We start from the raw sequence: 22,566 nt of genomic DNA on the forward strand, positions 1-22,566 counted from the left end.
CTTGTGCTTGTCTGTCCGAATGTTGATCAGACATTAACATAAAGTGTAGCTAGGAGAAAGGACCATTGGAAGGCCGTAAACATACCTTACATTGTGACATACTTGTGCAGCTGTATAATCTTCATCTCTCAAGCACACTGTTTGAGTGAATAAATTTGCATTTCACAAGATGACAAAGGAGCCAAAAATTGTATCTTTTTTTTCAAAATTCCTTGTACAGCATTATTTCACTTGTAGTTGATCACAGGTTTCTCTCCTTTAATTATTAGTTTTGACTGAGAAAACTGGACTAATTTACTGCTGAATCTGTTTAACACATCTAATTCTTTTTTATGGGTATTTTCATGCTGGCAGGGTCACTGAACTGACAGTGTTTTGTCTGGTGAGCTTAGTGCAATAATTTAATTCCTCTTACATCATGATCGTAAGGTTAAAATTTGTCACTGCTTTTCTAAGCTGATGCAAATACATTTGCTTAAAGTTTTCTTCAACTGATAGATATCAGATCACTGGAAGGGTGAAGTGCAAAAGGTTGTCTATCCTTTTATTTGCATTGTTTGCTTCATCGTCATCATCAACATACATTCTGAACGAAAGGCCTCTCCAGAAGATCTTAAAACAACCCCATCCTGCATAAGCAAATTCCACTTTATGCTACGAAATTATTTTTTTACATTGCTCCAAGTAACTCTTTGCAAGTGCTAACAAAATGAGTTTTACACTTCAGTATACCTGCAGTGCCCATGCGCTACTTTCAAAATCATTTTCTCCTGATGTTGAAACGTTAACTTGGAAGCAATATCTAGTAAGTGCTTTTTTCTATATGGAAGTGGATACTTTGAAATTAGATGCCTGCACTTACTCTGGTTCTAATAATTGTACACAAAGGTGGTTTCTGAAAGAAGTGGTGCCATTTCTGGCAACTAATGCTGCTGCTGTATGCACAGCACGAAATAAATGCACTTGTTTTGGGAAAGAGAGAAAGTGATTAGCATTTAATTACACAAATAAAAGGCAGCCACTGCAGTGCTTCTAGATAGTTATTTGTAGCGAGGAAATAACTTGTGGAATATGAGCACGACATGCAAAATGGGTCTGTTGGAAGAATACAGGAGCAAAAGAACTTCAGCCTGAAGATTCACTTCATGGTCACTGAAAAAAGTAAGTCGCAACCTTCGACCAAACACACGTGTTGAAGACATGTCGCTGCGACTGCGTAGCTGAATGTACAATTGTGTGGAACATGGTGATAATCTAGGAAGCTATCGCATGCCATGGTTCTGGAAGGCTCGTATATTACCGCTCTTTTACCTATACAAAGACTTTCACACACGCCACCTGGTTGGCATTTGTACAGTGGGCTTTCACCGGTGTGTGCATGGCTAGTGCATTGAGTGCATAAGCCAATCCATGGAAAAAGTTGAGATCAATGAGAAGCCCACATAGGCTAGCCACGGGAAGCTATGGTAGCATTCATTAATATTTTTCGACATTAGTTATATTAGTTTTACATGCAGTAAAGCAGCAACAGTGGCATGGTGGTGATTAGTTGTGTGACGACATTCAAAACCTCTTCTTTACAGTATACTTTTAAGAAACTCGTGGTCTCTGAATAGGTTAAGTCTATATCTATCTATCTATCTTTCTATCTATCTATCTATCTATCTATCTATCTATCTATCTATTTATCTATTTATTTATCTATCTATCTGTCTATCTATCTATCTATCTATCTATGGAACAACAAGACATGACAAGTAACCTCAAAAGAATATCGCTTTATCATATCAGAGATTATCATATAGAGAGAGCATCAGCTGCTGGAAAATACGCATGCTACCTGGTCACCTTTGAGGACTAAATTCCTGTAACGCCCACCGGTACTGAGTTTTCGCGTAAGATGTTGCGACAAAAATGTGTGCGACACGAAATCTTTCTTTTAGTAGGGCTTCATCTTTCCCGTTTTCTTCAACTCTTACTTTTCCGTTTCTGCATCACCAAGACTGCTTTGCCTCACGCATACCAGTGCGGCGGTGAAACAACCTTTTCAATACGCGGTGTTCGGATTATGCGTTCATTCAGTAAGGCTCATATGTCGAACAGGGGCCTGTGTTGGGGGGTTAACAATGACACAGAGAGAGATAGAGATGAGTAGAGATAAGAAGGAAAGGCATGGAGCTTAAACGGTACGAGTAACCAATATGTCATCCTGCACAAGGGTGGGGAAAAAGGGGAGAGCATAAACTCGGACATTACCGGGAGCAGATCCAGCCTCTCATATAAAGGGGGGGAGGGGGGGGGGTCATTTGATGTATAGCGCCAAAGAGGGGTGGGTGGGGCCCTGACTTTTGTTTTTATTAGCGCAAGAACTTCGTTATAGCATAAATAGTGTTAATGTCTGATCACAGTGGTACCCCTCATTTATCCTAATTGGTCATAAGAGGTGGACGACATGCACTGAACAAAGTGAGGGAGCGCTGACAGGCATTGAGGGGGAAACGATCGCCCCCCCCCCCCCCTCCGGATCCACCTCTGAACAATACACACGTCAAGGGCCAGAAGTAACGATGCCACTGCTGCTGTTTGCTCAAAAGAACTTACTTCGATGATCAGGCACACACTAACCGTGACTAACGGCAACAGCAGCTGTTCTGCGGTGAAGCATCACGACCCCCCAAAGAAGAATATCCTGCGCACGCTTGTTGGCTTTGGTTCTTTTGCACAGTATAGCAAAAAAATGAAAGCAGAGACTGATCTGTGGTTTGATAGCTCGTCTTGTGTTAAGTGCGTCTTATAGACCACAAAGAATATGCTCTGCCAGGCAACCCTATTAGCTCACAGCCCTCGCATCGAATGCTCGCCGTTTACTTATTTAAAAAAAGTCTATTTAAACGCCCTGCTGGGAACAGATAGGCGCGGCCATATCTTCATTGTACAATAATATTGCTGAAGCGTACGTGCCGCAAATAACCCAGAAAGCAACCAACCATACTATACGCATCTACTGCAGCCCAAGCGCACGCCACGCCTCTATACGTCCGCGAAAGCAACTTCAGTACAGTCATCTAAGAATTCGAGGACATAAAATGAGAGAATACTATAAGGAACGTCATAGTGCCACAAGAAACACGCTTATTCTTGTTGTTGTTGTTGTTGTTGTTGTTGTTGTTGTTGTTGTTGTTGTTGTTGTTGTTGTTGTTGTTGTTGTTGTTGTTGTTGTTGTTGTTGTTGTTGTTGTTGTTGTTGTTAATTTATTAACGCCACAACTTTGTATACATGAATACGGTTACGTACGTCAATGGCAGGCTCCTCAATAGCATTGATTTCTATATCATTCAATGAAATTTTGTTTATGACTAAAGGCTGCTCACTAACAATTGCGTTATAAATGTAGTATAAATGTAGTTATCAAAGACTGCATCATTCCTTTACTGTAAATAGTGCTGAAATTTCGTGCACATATTCGGGGATTGCGCATTTTGCCTGTCTTGCTTCTGCTTGAAATAGCGTTTCTAACGCATTTTTTTTACTATTATGGTTGATAATATACCATTATTGTTGGTAATTTGTCAACCACAAAAGGTAACAACTTGTGATATTGGAGCCGTAGTGTATAGATCATGTACTCGTACATTTGTAGCATTCGTTTTCGCAACATCGGTTGGATCCAGGGCCCTTCCACTCAGATGCGCCTATGCAAACGTTAATTGAGAAATGCGGGGGATTATATCGTTAAACTGCGCCACGTTGTTCCCTTCCGTACTAGTTGTCAACTTTTTACGACTTAAATTGTCGAAATTTTCTGGGTCGCGCATACACCACCTGCACGTAGCGCGATGCAACAAGGGAGCCGATAGTGATACATCGCGTAGCAACGACTTACTGCGTAAAAATTTAGGAAAGTGCACTCTTATCACCGCGTTATAGTATTGGCTATTGGTTCTTCGTCACTCGTCAAAATTTATGTGTCATAAAATATCTTCTACTTTTTATGCTAAGTCAAAAATTTGTGATATTTGCGGAGTTAATGATGTGTGACTATACAACGCACTACTATGCGGAACGATACATAAACTTCTTTGAAAAAACCGGGCAGTGCCTCATTATGAATGTAACTTATGATAGCTGCCTCTGTACCAAACACACACTGGCAGCGGATATATACTCATAGCAGTTGGCCAGATAAATTCATATCAGTATAATAAATCGTTCCGTGAACATTGACGATCTTCCTGACCCGGTAGATCAAGTTGAAGGCCAAGTTTGAAAGATGGGATCCTGACGTGCTCGAGTCCACTGCTTCATACCGGTGTCACACTGGCACTTTTAATCGCGATCAGGATGATCGGAATGAGTTCTTTTGATCGCAATCAACTTTATGACCACTGCTACCCGACCCAAGCTAATCCGGTTCAAGCTTGGGTGAGACGAAATGTCCCAGGTGGTATTTGGGTGCCGTAAAACATGCCGCTGACAAATCTCGACGTATAGGTATATCTATAGATCACTTTGTCAGCAATGTTATTCGTGCAAGAACCGTTCGAACGTCAAAAACTTGGAAGGTCGCTGCGTTAGTTATTTCATAAACACATCACTCGACAAAATTTCCCTAGCACTTACCTGTATTACTGTGTGAAATTCTTAACCTTCGCTTTTTTTTTTTTCTGATGGTCCCCGCTCGTAGCGGTGCAGTCGCAGCGAAGCGCCAATCTCGTTGTGCGCGCCAGTGTTTCACTACGGGCGTTTCAAGTCTGTTCCAGTCGCTCCTGCATGCTAGCGATCAACTACTGTAAAGATCTCTTCATTCGGCCTCGAAGTGCGCGTACGTTGCGACGTAGTCGAAAGGCTTGCGAAACTCATAATCAATCAGTTTGCTTCAAAGTGTTTGACCAGCTCCGACGGAGCGAGAGTTGAACTAAGCGCTGGGGGCAACGGTCGACTGCTTGTCGTCTGGAAGCTTGCCGTCTGCTTCTCCCGTAACTACATGGGGTCGATGCGAATCCTAAAATATGCAATACTTTAAATCTTTTGTTTCAATTCAAACATTTTATAATTTGCTTTTATATAAACTTGTAGCTGTTTTAAAGCGTTTTTATCGAACTATGCTCGCTTTTCTTGTTTATTGTGATTTCAACAAACTCAGCTAGGGGGTGCAGACGGCATCGAAATCACGATCTCTCAGGCAGATTGCGATGAGCTGATCGCGATCTGAAGCTAGGTGTAGCGTTTACCTGAGTAAACGCTACACCTAGTTTGTCTGTCGATACGCAAAGACACGGTAGGCGCGTTGAGTTTCATCACAGAAAAACGAACCGAAATGGTAGACACATTTAATCGCGCGTCCGCAGCAGCCATATGGACGCAGAGAGCTAGCCATTTTCATTGACAGGCCACGTCCCTACAGCTCGTGTAAGTTTTGTATAAGTTTCATCGCGGATAAACGATCCGAACGAGTGTTTCCATTCGACGTGTGGTCGAGCGTTGTGGGTAGTGGAGAGGGTGAAGCGAGAGAGAAGTGTGTTGCGAGCGGGTGGAGGGGCCGGCAGCTGCTGCGGGTGATGTAGAAAATGACGTCAACTCGCAGCTGCGACTTGACCTACTAGGCGTCGCTCCAACACCTGCGGTGAGGGGGTTTGTGTGGACGTACGGGACAGCGTTACACAGGCTAGTCAAAGAGCTGCACAGCATCTAAAACGGCTCCCGGTGCCGCCATAGTCCTTTTTGGGCAGCGTAAATTGGCGTGACCCCCCAGAAATGCACTGCCGAGACTGTGACGTCAGCCTTTGTACTCCCTCGCGCAGTGTACCCGGCGCGTTTCCTCCATCGCAGTGGCATTCAGCGCATTATTCGCCAGGCGTTGCAGGTTTCAAGAAGAAAAAGTATAATAGCTTTAGTTTATTCGGTATTCGGTGAAAAAGCATGCTAAAGAAAAACATTACCTAATAATAATTACGTGATGGTCTATCGATTATGGCACTCGTCCGCGAACCTGAAAGTCAGCGGTATCAAATACCGGCTGCGGTGGCTTCGTTTTCGATGGAGGCGGAAATGCTTGAGGCCCGTGTATTTGGATTTAGGTGCGCGTTAAATAACCCCAGGTCGTTGACACTTCCGGAGCCCTCCACTACGGCGTCACTCATAATCATATCATGGTTTTGGGAAGTGAAACCCCAGATATTATTATTATTATTATTATTATTATTATTATTATTATTATTATTATTATTATTATTATTATTATTATTATTATTATTATTATTATTACGCCACATTTATACAATCAAAGGCTTGCGCCCTGTGTCGTCATTTCCATCTGTGGTAGTTGTGGCGAGCGCCGCTACACGTTGATGCGGCCAGCACTGATGAAGGCACTTTGGTAAAAAAAAAAAGGAAATGTCTGGATGGCCCCTTTGAGGTCTCGCAATGCCTCTTGGACGGGAGCGCGAACGCAGCCAATCGAGGCTTTCATAATAAATTGAAGTATTATGGAGTGGAACAAGTGCTGCTTCATGCCAACAAATATACTGACCCTATAGACTTACACATATTTCAATTGGTAAATATAAATCACCACCATATAACCAATTGTGCCACGATGATGATTATTACTCGCGCATTATTGCTAAAGGCAAGCGTCCGCTTAGCCAAGAGAATTTCTCGGTAACGCAAGAAATTCTTGAGAATTTACTTCCAATGAATACTTCGTACGTCGGAATTCCTCTCTGTAGTCGACTGTGCTTTATATTTATAGCAGTGCAATAAAGGTATTCTTCAATGTTTCTTAATACCCTAGGTGACTCAGTTATTCTTCATCTTTTGCCTCAATTTAAAGATATTTATTCTTGAATCGGCCACCGTTTTCATGGCCTATTCACCGAAGAAGCGAGCTCGAGTAAGGAAGTCAGCAAGGGCACGTGGCCTTCTGAACGTTGTTCAGTCGGGACGCGTAGCGCTCTTGTGCACTCGTGCGACCACTGCAGTCTGGTGGACTTCACTGGTGACGGCCACCATTCACTTAAGTTGAGGAGAAGAAGACACGGTACGATGCTCCCGCGGCCGAAACTTTCCGTTTCTAAGTAATCTTAGACTCAGTAATCAGTATAAGACACGCCCTTTCTGAATTATTTTCGATCTCTCACAAGGGCTTTTATGAAGCTCAAATTCAGTATGTTGGCGTGTCATAATTCAAGGGCTACGTCATCGCGTGCTAGACTTGAATGTTGGGCAGGTACGAAGAAATCTTCATTAAGAAAGCGTGACGTAGGAGCTGAAGCGCATAACAGTTCCTGCACTCGACGCGCGGCTCTTTCAGTACTATTCGACTGCAGCGCCGCCGCTACGGACAACGCGGAAGGGATCAGGCGGTGAGGTGCGGTCACGCCCCTCAACACTTCTAGTACACTCTAACCAGGATGTGGCAAGAACATTTTCAGTTGAACTAAGCTGAGTGCAGCGGCTTGTCGCGCGCCATTGCCTTTTACGGCTAGGACCATGTAATCGAACTATGTGACCAAAGTATGTAACTCAAGAAAAAGTTTAATCAGATTATTGTAATTTCTTTGCTAAATTAAAGAAAGTTTGATTGAAGTCTTGTCGTTATACACAAGGATCGAGGGTGTGCTGCGACTTCGTCGAATGCTGTCTTCCAAGCCTGAATAGTAAAAGGCAAGGCTCACGCTCCGGACGCCATTGCACAAGAGGCAAAATTCCTACGCTCCGCAACGCATATGCAAGCTTGTGGACGGCAACAAAGCCGGATGCCTACGTGATGCACGCCAGCTGAAGGATTCGTCACCACGGCAAGGTATTTCACCACTTGTCCACGACCATCGCCATGAGCAAACACGGTGCACGCAACAGATATCCGAGCTCCCGACGCACAAACAACGCAAGGTGGGCTCACATTACCATCCCCGGGTAAACGCGCTTTCAAGCACGCACACTGAGCAAGACGAGCACACTGTATGAACAGTCGGCCCAACATGAACACGAAACCAACGTCCGAGACAGCAGGCGTCGGTGATGTTATAAACACTGAGACCGGCACTCGACCGCGGTGAGCTGCTCCTCTTTCTTAAAGGGCCAAAGAGGACTACGAGGCCAATCGTGAGAAACACTGCAGAGAACTGGACGTAGCATGGAAGAAAGTGAAGTATGCTGTGCGGGAGCCTTCCAGTACGGATAAGAAAGATTTTCATATGGCCAAGACGCTGCGCGATAGTTTCGAGCAGTACAAGGACGTATTTGCCAGGTACGCAGCCTTCTTGGTCAAGACTAACTGCCCCGAGAGTTGACAAGAGCTCGATCAACGAAGAAAAAATGAAGCGTTCTCGTCACGAACAGCTTGAAAGAGCAGAGTCAAGATTTATGCTTCAGAAACAAGACACCATCGATGGATGCGTTTCTCCCAAGGAGGATTCAAGAAAAATTGCTTGGTTTCTCCTCAGTCCCCTCCACGCGCTCTTCGTCATCATGGCTAGAAGAAGAAGAAGAAGAAGAAGAAGAAGAAGAAGAAGAAGAAGAAGAAGAAGAAGAAGAAGAAGAAGAAGAAGAAGAAGAAGAAGAAGAAGAAGAAGAAGAAGAAGAAGAAGAAGAAGAAGAAGAAGAAGAAGAAGAAGAAGAAGAAGAAGAAGAAGAAGAAGTAGTCTAAAGACGGGAATCTAAACCTGTATTGCTTAGAAAAGCGAGCAGGTCATTTAAACTGCGTTGGGCGGGATCCACACGTTCCCAAGCACCCAAAAGTTTCTCTTCCGAAAAGGGTCGGCAGTCTAGGTCATCTGTGAGGCACTTAAGAGATTGTCTTTCAACTGCGTATAAAGGGCACACACACAGGATGTGATTAATAGTTTCTGGCGTGTTACACAAGTTGCAGTTAGGATTTTGCTCTTGTCCAATCATGCATAAGTATCGTCACATGTATGCAACACTCAGCCGCAGTCTATGTAGTAGCGTTTCTTGGTCTCTCCTTAGACGGAACGGAAGGCGAAAAACACGACAAAAGTCAAGCCTGTAAGTGCGCTTGTGGTGATAATCCGGATCATTCTATAGTCCTTGCATAGATGTCTTCATACCTTTAGACAGCAAGACGTTGATGTCATATCGGGAAAAGTGAATTGATATCACTTCACCACTAGTGTGCGCCATTTTCGCTTCTGCATCGGCTTGTTCATTCCCCGCTATGCCACAATGAGTGGGAATCCATTGGAACGCAATGATATATGTCTGGATTGAAATGCCTCATTCAACATATTCATTATGTCACGCACCAGAGGATTGTATGCAGTGTCTTATTTCATGTAGTTTCTAATTAGCTGAAGTGCCGGCTCGGAGTCGCAAAATAATGTCCATTTCGATGGACTCTGCTGTGAAATGTAGCACGCAGCTTGTAGGATGCCGGTCAGCTCGGTGGCAGTAGATGATGTCCGGTATGCTATTTTGAAGCGTTGAGCGATTCCCATTTGAGGCACAGTGAAAGCTGCTGCTGGGGAGTTCTGCGTGACAGAGCCACCTGTAAAAATGTCAACTGTATATCCGTACATTTAGTCAATATACGACAAAGTGAAATGCTTAAGACCAGCAGTTGGTATGTTTGACTTCTTTGTTATTCCTGGGATCGAAAGTCACACGATCGACTTAGGAATCGTCCAGAGGGGTATGTCAGAGATAACATGGGGTGCATAATTTGAAGGCAGCAGATCTCGGTGCGACATAATGACTTCTGAGTAGGCAGCATTGGGTCGTGTGTTAAAAGTGTCTACCAGTGGATGGTCGTCTCGATGCCTTGTCAGTAGCCTCGGATGTACTCGTAGTGGTTCGTGTTGAAGATAAACACGAGCTGGACAAGCACGTGCCTCTACAATAGTGCCCCATGTACATCGAGGTACTCCTAGGCGAATTCTTAAGGCATGCGCCTGAGCTCCCTCGAGTGTACACGGCTCACCGGTTCGTCAACTATCAGCCTGGCTGCCATACAGGCTCGTGCAGAAGCAGAGGCTGCAAAAATGGGGACTCACTTCGGTCGCAAGGAGGCAGCTATGAAGCTAGAGAGGGCCAAAGTCGACGCCGAACTTGAAATTCTTCGTCATGAAAAGGAAGCTGCTGCGGCTGAGGCACACGCTGGTGCTCTCGAAGCAGCTGTAGTGCAGGATGGCGGGCAGAGCTTGCACGCACTGCCGGTTATAAATCCCGAACAACGCACTGCAGATTACGTACAGAGCCAAGAGGCAACGCACGGGCCAATTCGTCGACATTATGAGCTTCATACAGCAGACATTGCTCTCCCTGACGACCTCAACGGGAAACGAAGTGGCCATGCAGTTCATGAGCACCAGACTGTCCGGCAGGGTGACCAGTTGTCCGTACACGCTCCGGCCTCAGTAACGCAAGTTCCGAGCTAACTGGAATACTAAAGTTCCTCTGCCAGAGGGATCTCCTCTCTACGAGCCTCACTTAATTTGATGACTGTCTGGCTAACTTTCTAACATGGAAATTATCGTTCGGAGCAACAACGCGTTGCCTGGAGCTTTCTGCTCAAGATGAGCTTGACTTACTCATTGCTTGGTTAGGCCCAGAGTTATCAGTTCAAGTTAATAGGCTAAATTCAGTCTACAGACAGGACTTCGGAGCAGCGCTGAAGGCTGTTTGGAAGAGATTGAATGACACTTTCAGTAGTCCTGAAGTCGTGGATGAAACGCTGATTAAACGCTTAGGGACTTTCTCAAGGTTATTGGGAAGAGACAATGTGAGGCTTCGAAAACTCACCGACTTGCTACTCGAAGTGGGGGCAGCGAAAGCGGACCCCTATTTGGCAGGGCTGAAATACTTCGACACTGCGCGAGGTGTGAGCAGCATCGTCTCAAAGCTCCCACCAGGTCTCCAGGAGTAAAGGATCATTGCAGGCTCAAGGTACAAAAAAGAGAACAGAGCATTCCCGCCATTTTCTTACTTCTCGAAGTTCGTGAGGGACGATGCTGAGGTGAGGAATGACCCCAGCTCCCTTATACGTACGAACGATGCCTTGCCGGTCACCACATGAAGAAAGGAAAAGGGGTCCCGAGAAGCTCCTGCGGTGGAGCAACGGTATCAACAAGGAAAACGAAAGCAGATGTCCTTCCGGAAAAAAACTGATACAGTGCCATCGAGCGTCGACAGAGCTAAGGAATTACGGAGGTTGGACAAGTGGTGCCCGTTCCACACAGACAAAAAAAAAACGATTCTTTCGAGGGTTGCCATGCGTTAGCCAATCAAAGACGAAAGGAAGGATTTCCTCAAGAATCATCACATTTGTTTCTGTTGCTGCAAGTTGACAAGCCGCATTTCATAGCAATGTGACATCCCTTTGAAGTGCTGGATATGGGGATCTGTTAAGCCCTACGCAGCACCTCATCCTTCGGATACGCGCTTCCGGGATTCATCCGGAGCTGCGGAAGAAGCTGACGTTCAAGAATCTTCAGGGAATGTCACCATCACACGCACTGAAGTATGCGAAATGGGTGATGAGAGCGAGTCATGTGCAAAGATTTGTTTTCTGAAGGTAAATCTCAAGTATCAGTCACTCAAAAAGGTCAGTGTCTATGCCATTTTGGACGACCAAGGCAATCGGTCACTGGTCAGATATGAACTACAGGACGTCTTCCGCGTAGAGGTGTCTCCAACCAACTACACCTTCACAACGTGCGCAGGAACTACCGAAGTCAACGCAAGACAGGCCGAAGGTTTCTCAGTGCGGGGCGTTGCAGAAGAAATTACCCTTGAGCTTCCGCCATTGCAGGAGTGCAACGACATTTCTGACAGTAAAAACAAAATACCGACTCCTCAAGCTGCTGAATGTTACCCACACCTGCGCCCTATAGCAGGCTACATACCTCCTGTGGATCCTCGAGCACAGATATGGCTTTTTCTCGGTCGGGACGTTATTGCGACTCACAAGGTGCGTGAGACACGCAACGGGCCACGAAATACTCCGTTCACTCGGAAGCATGACCTCGGTTGGGTGGTTGTTGAGAACATTTGCATCGGACGTGCACGGAGGCCAAGCACGATAAGTGTTTTGAAAACTCGTGTGTTGAGTAATGGTCGACCATCAATCCTAGAGCCTTGTGAATCTCACTTCATTTTAAAGAAGACGGGAGTTATTCATTCGCAAGGTGAACGATTGTCTGGGTCGAGTACCCTGCCGGTAGAGAAAGTCGGAGACAACTTAGCCAAAATGCTGTTCGAAACAACGAAGGAAGACAACAAACTTGCGCTGTCCATTGAGGATAGAACGCTCCTTGAGATTATGGATAAAGAGTTTGTTAGAGATCGCTTGAACAGCTGGGTAGATCCTCTTCCATTCCGCAAGCCGAGGTGCCACCTCCCGAACAACGGACAGCAAACTTTGTCTCGACTTTGGATCTGTATCGCACATTGTGCAAAAACTCCGAAACGAGGGAACGATTCGTGGCTTTCATGAAGGATTTATTCTCAGAGGACTACGCGGAGGTAGTTTCACCACTTCCTGACTCGAGGGAGTGTTGGTATTTGCCTATCTTCGGTGTATACCACCCACAGAAGCCTTGGTTGTGTTGGGCCAGTGCGGAGTACAACGAAGTTTCATTGAACAATGTCCTCCTGACGGGACCGCACTTCGCCAATGGCCTCATAAGAGTGCTAATACGTTTCAGAAAGGAGCATATTGTGGGGATGGCGGACATAATAATAATAATAATAATAATAATAATAATAATAATAATAATAATAATAATAATAATAATAATAATAATAATAATAATAATAATAATAATAATAATAACAATATTATTATTATTATTATTATTATTATTATTATTATTATTATTATTATTATTATTATTATTATTATTATTATTATTATTATTATTATTATTATTATTATTATTATTATTATTATTATTATTACAGCGAACTTCTCATTTTCTGTTCCCTACCCACGTAACTTTTTTATTTACCCAGAATATTTATTTGGGGTTTGGGTACCCTAGGGGCCCGGAGGGCCTTACATAGGGGGGAGGGCATTTATAAGGAATGAAATACAATCACATTTCAGGCATACAACAATTAAAAAAGGAAAACAAGAAATATAATGCAGAAACAATAACATTTCGCAAATAACGATAACATATCTATATTATTTTAAAGCTTTGTTCAGATTACGAAATGAAGACAATCAAATATGGCATGCAGTATAAAATACAATGTGAAGTGAATCATTGAAAAGTGTTATCATGCTCAAGAAACGACTGGAGCACTAACTAAAAAGACTGATGGTCGTTGATACTCGCAATGATAGATGGCAGTGAATTCCATTGATCTATAAACAAGAGGTGAATTCCAATATTTTTCAGTGTGAGCAAGAAATGGTCTGACCTCATAGGCCTTGTCTTATCTAGACGAGATGTCGTGCGCGGGTAAAATATGAGATCGCGAAAAAGAAGTGCTGCTTTGGTAGTGGGTGTGAAAGTAGAATAACCGGGCGAGTGTTCGACGCATGGCGAGTGAATGCATATTAAGAGTGCTTTTTAGTTTTGACACTTTGAAATCGAGAACAAGATGGTAGGTTAAACCAGATTTTGTTTTGAACCATTTCGAGGTGATTAGACTGGGTGACTTGATAAGGATGCCAAATAATAATTCTGTATTTTAATGAAGGACGAATGAGTGAGGAATACGCTAATAACGTGAGAATAAGGCACCTTTTCAAGTGACCGAGCCTCTTCTTTAGGAATTTAGAAGTTGTGTACTATACGCGGTCATTCCAGATCAAGGTCGAAATAAATATCACTCCTAGGTATATGTCGAAATCGTGCCAATTTTGCTATTGTCAAATGTGCATGAGTAGGCCTGAGAATTCGTAGCCGTACTACGCTTAAGTTGCTTTGTTTTATCTGTATTAATTTGCATATGCCATGCGGAACCCCAATCTCTTAGTTTACTGAGATTGTAAGAGATTACTGAGATTACTGAGAAAGTAAGTGAATGTCAGTGGGAGACGTACGTTATTTTCTTATATATTACGCAGTCATCTGCAAACAATCTAACGCGTTTATGTCGGTTTCAATGTCGTTCATGTGATTAAATACAAAAGTGGCCCCAGCACTGACCCCTGCGGTACCCTTGATATTACTTGTTCGTTGTTAAAGAAAATAATAATAATAATAATAATAATAATAATAATAATAATAATAATAATAATAATAATAATAATAATAATAATAATAATAATAATAATAATAATAATAATAATAATAATAATAATAATAATAATAATAATAATAATACCTTTTATTTCTTCAAATAAAACAGTACATGTGACTAGGCCTCCCAAAGCCAATTGGTGGCTTGAGTGGCAGAAACTGGCAGACAGCAAAACAAACCGGACGCATTACAAGATTGTATTTCATGGCCTTAAAGGGATGATAGGACAAAAAACAACGTGCATATAAGATTAGAAACAACAGGGCATACAAGCAATAGTTACAAGCATCATACAATAGTTACAAGAATTGAAGGTGAAAAGGTGTAAAGGAAAAAAGAAACAATTAGAGCAAATGCTTCTTAAGCAAAGTAACACACTGAATAATTGTGCAGCATCACGCTTGCGAATGAGTGTATGTGAAATAACACACGACATTCATTACAATTGGAGACAGATACGCCGTAGCAGTTTCTTTAATTTGTATTTTGTTTTTGTGCGAAAAATGTTTGAGATATGTATTTGTATTTCACAAACTATTTTCGGTTTGTTAGCAATTGCTCGATCCTTTTTGTTGTTGTTTTTTTTTGTTCAAGCTAGAGATTGCGTACTTTTAAAATCAAGCGCTTGTGAGGGACGCGATCGAGAGAGAGAAATAACATTTATTTTTACATCCGGCGTGTAGGAAGTCCCCGGCGTCTCAGGGCGCGGATGTTCCCTATCTTAAGATTACGGCTGCTATAGTCCGATAATCTCAGAGCCTAGACCTCGAGGATGTTGTGCTCTGACTAGGCGACAGTTACTCGAGTGCCTCCGCGCCCGTAAGACGGGTCGTCGGCTCCTTTTCTCCGTTGCTTCGCCAAAGCCTCCTCAAGTCGATGGATGGCCCTTCACGCGGTCAAATGCCTTCGAAAAATCGATGAAGATTGCGTCATCGTACCGTGATGAGTGCAGTGGTTGACATGACAAGTTTTTGCGAAAGCCATGCTGGTTTATCAGAAGTAGGTTGTTGTGTATTTGTATATCTTTTGTGTATATATGTATATATTTGTGTTCCAGTGACTTCCAGCTAATTGACTTTAAGATATAGCTCTGTAATTGCTTAGAAGAGAACTGCAAACCACCACCGTATATCAGTGGTAAAGCATCGAACGCGCGTCACAATGTCGTTAGGATCCTGCCGGCTGAAAGTTGTCTTCTCGTCTATACTTCAAACGCATTGCAAGGTTCTTCACATCGTCTGTTCTTACATGGCCTCCATGATCGGCCCACGGTTAATGGAGGTAATCCAAAGTGACCGTGGCATGTGATGACTTAATTATGACATCACGACTACGTCTTCATGAGCTCATCACGTGGTAATTTTTTGCGTCACTCGTGTTGTCAGTGTGGGACGCCGATGGTTTATTTCTGTGTTTGATGAGACATCGAAGGCTTCATTTCATTTCAGCAAAACTTGACAATGCGGAAGAACATGGAAGAAAAATTGTGTGCGAGGAACAGTCATCGCTACATTGGAGTATATTGGGTCCTTTATGATGCGCTCGCGGACGTTTTGCTAGCTCCACATATACCAAATTTGGTGTTACATGACGTCAATTAATGACGAAATATATGACTGTTGCAAACATGATAATCCTGACACGCGTGTCATGTAAGAACGTAACAACATGCTACGCTCATAGCGTGATCGTGACCGTTTCGCGAGCTCCACATATACTAAATCTTGTATCACGTGACGTGAATAGATGGCGAAGGTAAACGAGACGTCTAAAAATTATAATCATGGCACGGAAGTCATGTACGGCATCATTTACTTCCACCTCGTAACGTTGTGCTGATTTTAAAGTGACATATCATTTCTCATTCGTGCTTCGCATATCATCGATTCCCACTGTACGTGGGATCTGCAAATTTTTTGTGACTACTACTGCGGCTCTGAGCGAAGAATCGCTGTACTGTGTACGCCTGCAAACACCAACCCTTTATTGCATGGGTAACGGCTTTCAATAGTCCTGAAACTTCGGAGGCCCACTTCCTTAGAAGGAACCTGGAGACATGTCTCAAATGTTTGGAATGGAAGCGCGGGGGGTTGGTTGAGGGGGGGGGGGGCAGAACTAGAGTTGCATTTACAAGGTTCCTGGCCTTAAACCGTGTTCCCGCCTACCTAGTCCTCTTCCCTCACTAATAATGAAAACACGGAAGTACAGCACCTTGTATGACGACCTCCTCTCCACTATCTTGCCGGAAAGACCCACATGGTCGTGTATATACGATCACCATTTCCATAGTCTTCTTGTAGACCTATTGGCCTGGTGTGCGGCCCATGGCGGCGCTGCGAACGGCGCTTGTATGGCGTCAATTTGAGGATGCACGTCATGGTTTTGAGGCCTGGCGCCGTTTACAAAATACCATTCGTGATAAAGGTAGAAAAGACAAAAATTGATTGATTGATATGTGGGGTTTAACGTCCCAAAACCACCATATGATTATGAGAGACGCCGTAGTGAAGGGCTCCGGAAATTTCGACCACCTGGGGTTCTTTAACGTGCACCAAAATCAAAGACAAAAATTTGGCAGATACAACGTGCCTGGATAGTTGATTGATATGTGGAGATTAACGGCCCAGAACCAACTTATGATTATGAAAGACGGCGACGAGGACTCCGGAAATGTTGACTATGTCGAGTTCTTTAACGTGCACCCAAACCTGAGCACACAGGTCTACAGCATTTTCGTTTCCATCGAAAATGCAGCCACCACAGCCGAGATTCGATCCCGCGACCTGCGGGTCAACAGCCGAGTGCCTTAGCCTCTAGACCACTGCGGTGGGGCCCCACGTACATGCGAATGGACGTTATGTGAAGCATGCGGAGGGAAGGTGACCGTGTTGCAATTTTTAAAGACGATATATATAGTCTTTCTTGGGGACCTTCGACGCCAAAATTTTGGTCTGTCTGTCTGTCTGTCTGTCTGTCTGTCTGTCTGTCTGTCTGTCTGTCTGTCTGTCTGTACATTTGTCTGTTTGACCGATTTAACGATACCCCAAACTGCCCCAAACTGCACTTCAAGTGGCCAACCCCATCCGCAGCGCACACCAATATTGCTCAAGTTTCAGCGTACATACCTGTGCGATTGTCAATTAAAAAATTGACCCCGTATCTGCATGTTTCACTGCAAATGTCGTCGAAAGACGATAGTCTTACGTGTGGAGAGAGTGAACAAAACGTTGATTTGATGTTCTGCGCGAGAAAAACGGTGCATTGTATTCTGTAAGCGCTGCGTAAAAGTGCCTCAATACATGCATTGGAGGCGAATGAGCGCATCGAGGCACGTTAAAGATCAAGGGGCTTTAAGGCACGTTAGACACCAGCGCTATCTGGCAGTTATCTTCAAACGAAGGAAGGCGTGTGCGCCCATCTTGGAGGCGATAAGGGGTAGAACACAAAGCGACCGGCAGGTGCCGTCACCATGTCGTCTAAGCAAAGCGTTGGAAACACTTGCCTTTTTTTAGCATCGTGTTGCATTGTCAGTGCAGCGTTATAGACGCTACGTTCTTTAAAATTCCTTAGGTATGCGTTCTCTAATATAAAGGCACACATACAAAATATTGACGTGTTGTAATGGTGCGTCAGATATGCGCAAGAGTTGCGTTTTGTGTGTGTCTTTATACTAGTGAAGGGACACAAAAGTAATTCCAAGAACCGTAGCGTTCATCACGCTGCGCTCACAGTGCAACGAGATGCTCAAAAAGGCAAGTGTCTCCAACGCTTTGCTAAGATGACATGGTGGTGGCACCTACCCGTCGCTTTGCGTTCTACACCTTATCACCTCCGAGATAGGGGCGCATCTTTCTCCGTGGGCGCGCACGCGTTCCTTCGTTTTTGAAGGTAACTGCCAGATGGCGCTCGTGTCTAACGTTCCTAACGAAGCGTGAAAACGGCGTGAAAACAGATGTTGAAGTAAGATTAGAAATTAAACAGCGGGGCATAGGTAGACTTGCTTTGGAGCTAGCACATGGGAATACCCCAAATCAGGGGGTACAAGGTGACATGGGATGGACATGCTTTGACTGCAGGGAAGCTAGCAGCAAGATAGAATTTGAGGAGCGATTGAGAAAAATGGGAAAAGAGGGTTGGGCTAGGAAAGTTTTCAGTTACTTGTAGATGAAAAAAATGTTTATAATAAATGGAGAAAGCGAACTCGAGAATTGTGAAGCAAGTATTTAGACAACAGCAGAATATCAAGCCAAAAGGAAATATCGGTTAGGAAGAAGGTGAAGGAAACGGAGAGGGACATGTGGAAGATTGGAATGCTTACGGAATCATTACTGGAGACCTACCAAACTTTCAAGCAGGAAATTGCAAAAGAAAAGATATACGATAATCCTCGGGGTAGTTCTTTGCTGTTCGAGGCCAGAATGGGGGTATTGCGGACAAAGACGTACCCAGTCAAATACGAAGGCACAGACACGTTATGTAATGCGTGTGGAGTGGAGGAGGAAACAGCTGAAGGAGGAGGAAACAGCTGAACATTTGATGATGTTCTGAACATTTGAATAGTCCAAGAAAATGGAGCGGACTTTTTCAGAGCACTGCGGTTTAGGGGCAGTGAAAGCAAAATAGAGTTTAAACGGGTATAAATACCAGGAGGGGGCCAACTGATTGGTGGCTACATTAATGCGCGAGCGGAATTCAATCCTTAAACACATAGTGATATTACTTAACGTTATAGCTAGGTGGCGTGAGCCACCGCCCGATCTAAAGGGCACAGCTTGATACATACATACATACATACATACATACATACATACATACATACATACATGCATACATACATACATACATACATACATACATACATACATACATACATACATACATACATACATACATACATACATACATACATACATACATACATACATACATACATACATACATACATACATACATACATACATACATACATACATACATACATACATACATACATACATACATACATCGATGCGCTCGTTCGCCTTCGCTTCACGGATCAAGATCGACTCTAACGCAGCGCTCCCAGAATACAATTCACCAATTTTCTCGCACAGAATCTCAAATAAACGTTTTGTTCATTCTCTCCACACGAAAGACTATCGTTTTTCGACAAAATTTGCAGTGAACCATGCAGATATGGGGCCATTTTTTTCATTGAGCGACACGTCAAGAAATGACGCTATTTATATGTAGAAAATTTGTACTCAGAGACATATGTTGAAGAGCTGCAGATTTTTATATAACTAGTTGTTTGCACTTGCGCAACGAGGTCAACTGGAACATGCGTATTAGCAACACCAGACGCTAATATGAAGCGCTGATGCTTGTGAAGATGTTGGCCCTTGGCACTGCTACAAAATCAACTTCAGCGCATGACAACTAACCGCAATTGACGTTAACCCGATGTGATGGCAGTATCCAAAAAGTACATATGTAATATTTATAAAATAGGGTAGGCAGCACTGAAACCACCATTGACGTTTTACGAAGATTGGCGTCTATTTGAAAAGTAGTTCCGAGACCTGGCGTAGCTCTGTGGTAAAATGCTCCGTTGCCACGCAGAATGCTTGGGTTCCATTCCAGCTGGGACCCTGACATTTATTCTTTGCATTCGTCGGGTCGACGCTACCGATGTGGGGTATTTCTTGACGTTCGCGCGTTAAAATTGCCCATGTGTGTTCTCGTCACTCCAGGGTAGATACTAAGTGTCAATTACCTGTGGCGCATACCCGCATACCAGCGACAGATACCCGCCTCTTCGTATTTGCCACTATCTGGCGCGAAGTGTTTGACGACGTACGCGAGAGGATTGTGACATCATTCATGTCTTGACCAGCGTGTCATATTCGTCAAACCATCTTACCCTTCCATACTAATTTAGGTTCTCGCCAAGTTAAGGGGGTGACCACGAGAGCACCGAAACGTAAGTGGCTAGATAGATAGATAGATAGATAGATAGATAGATAGATAGATAGATAGATAGATAGATAGATAGATAGATAGATAGATAGATAGATAGATAGATAGATAGATAGATAGATAGATAGATAGATAGATAGATAGATAGATAGATAGATAGATAGATAGATAGATAGATAGATAGATAGATAGATAGATAGATAGATAGATAGATAGATAGATAGGCTCAAAGTCACTAAAGTTCGCTAAGAAATGCTTCGCATTTAAAAGAGGCAGATTAGTTGGTTGTCTGATATGTGGTGGCTGCCGACGCTGTTCGAACAACCATAGGTTTCCGCTTTTAGCTCATTTTGAAAGCACAGCGCTTTGTTTCATAGAACGGCGTGTGGCCGCTTGTCTCCGCGGCGAGTACTGCACCATGTTAAATGTTAAAAAGGCACGCATTGACTATGTTAACTACTTTATATTGTAATTTTATTGGTAATTCCAGGCTCATGCATAAAATATGAACCTATACTCCAGCTCTCCAACCTGCAGTCTCATCTTGTAATGTCAACACAAATTTTAAGGCTATAAAACCGTGAGTTCAACATGTGCATAAGTCATACTCCAGACATAGGGTCAAAAGCCCGGCTCTCGCCTCCAGCGCTAAAGCAGCTTTCTCTTCTCTTGTTATATGAGAAGTACAGTGAGCATACTCATCTATATACTGACGCTTCAACTAAAGTGGATGGTTCTGCAGGGTCGGTGAGCTTTCCTGCAACAGCGACAACAGTGAAGTTTCGCTTATCCCACCAGACATCATCGACAGCTGTGGAACTTGCTGCTCTACGTAGCGCAGTTAAAGTCATTAAACACCAAGAAGCCAAGAAATGGAGCGTATTCACGGACTCTAAGGCAGCACTACAGTGTTTGATATTTGCGTTACGCCGGGTACCTCATGAACAACTAGTGCAGGAAATTAGAGAGCTGCTTCACCACCTCTTCGACGAAGGACACAGGATCACGTTTCAGTGGCTTCCAAGTCACTGCGGCATATTGGGCATCGAACAAGCCGATGCAGCTGCTCGATCAGCACACGAAGATGGTGAAGAAGAATCTATATCATTTTCAAGGACTGATGCTGCAATGGCAATCCGAAGAATCGCTAATGCAGAATTAAAATCCTTGTAGAACGCCGATTGCTTACGGCACACGGGACTGCATAGACTGGACATGTCTCGTCGACTCCGGCCTTCGTCTGGACTCTCTCGACTCGAGACAACAGTGCTATGGCTTGATGTCGCCTTCACCAAAGCTTTCGCCTTCTGAATCGGCATGGAAGACAGTGCTGCTTGCGGTCATTGCGGCCGTGATGAAACTATAGAGCACGTTCTCTGTCACTGCCCTCGTTACAGCGTGCAAAGACAGCAACTAGATGCTGCGTTAGCTCGGCTTGACGACAGACCTTTGTCTGAACAATCAGTGCTTGAAAGGCGACATGATTTGTGCGCTCACAGAAAATCAGTGAAGGCCTTACTGAACTTTTTGCGTGGCGGTGGCCTATCGTATAGACTGTAGCACCCCCCCCCCCCTTTTTTTTGCGCGCGTCCTTTCCCTCTTCGCTTTCTTTCCCATCTTTATTGCCCATTCCCTCTTCCCCTAGTGCAGGGTAGCAAACCGGATGCTCCATTTTCTGGTTAACCTCCCTGCCTTTCCCTCATTTTATTTTCTCTCTCTCTTAAGGCTATAAAATATTCATGGTCTCTTTTTATTACCACGAATAATAGAAATTTCTGGCACCGCACTTAAACACTTCATTATTAAGTTCAGAATGGTGGCCCCATTAGATATTTTAACTATAGTTAGAATATAGTTCGGAGTTGTAACTAGGCTCCTAATTTGGAAACATTACACAATGCAAAATGTCATATGAGCTCGACAGAAACTGCAGACCTGCAGTGAACATAAATACTTCGATGTTACGTTGCACGAAGCCATTGCCTCAGCCCGATTCACGCGAACAGCTAGCATTCGCCACTTCGCCGCAGTCGACCCCGACGGAGACGTTGGGTGGCGGTATCGCAAGTCCATTTGTTTGCAGGACGAGAGCCGCGTTGGTGATGCGGTGCCCGTTGACAGCGTCGACCGCGCATTAAACAACGTGTCCTGCGTCGTACACCGTCTCGCCCTCGATGAAACACCGCGATGTTTCGCGAGCTTTATCTACATATTTGTAGATGCCGGAGAAAGGCACGATTACTGAAACACCAAAAAAAAACACACACCCGAACAAATAGTATCGTACGGCGGAAAGTGTGATAACGAGGGAGAGCACACACACAAATGATGTCGTTTCCTTACCCACAATGCGGTTGGTGGCTTCGGCGCACTGGTCGGCCATCCAGGGGATTA

This window comes from Rhipicephalus microplus, chromosome 3 (genome assembly GCF_043290135.1).
Source record: "Rhipicephalus microplus isolate Deutch F79 chromosome 3, USDA_Rmic, whole genome shotgun sequence".
NCBI lineage: Eukaryota > Metazoa > Arthropoda > Arachnida > Ixodida > Ixodidae > Rhipicephalus > Rhipicephalus microplus.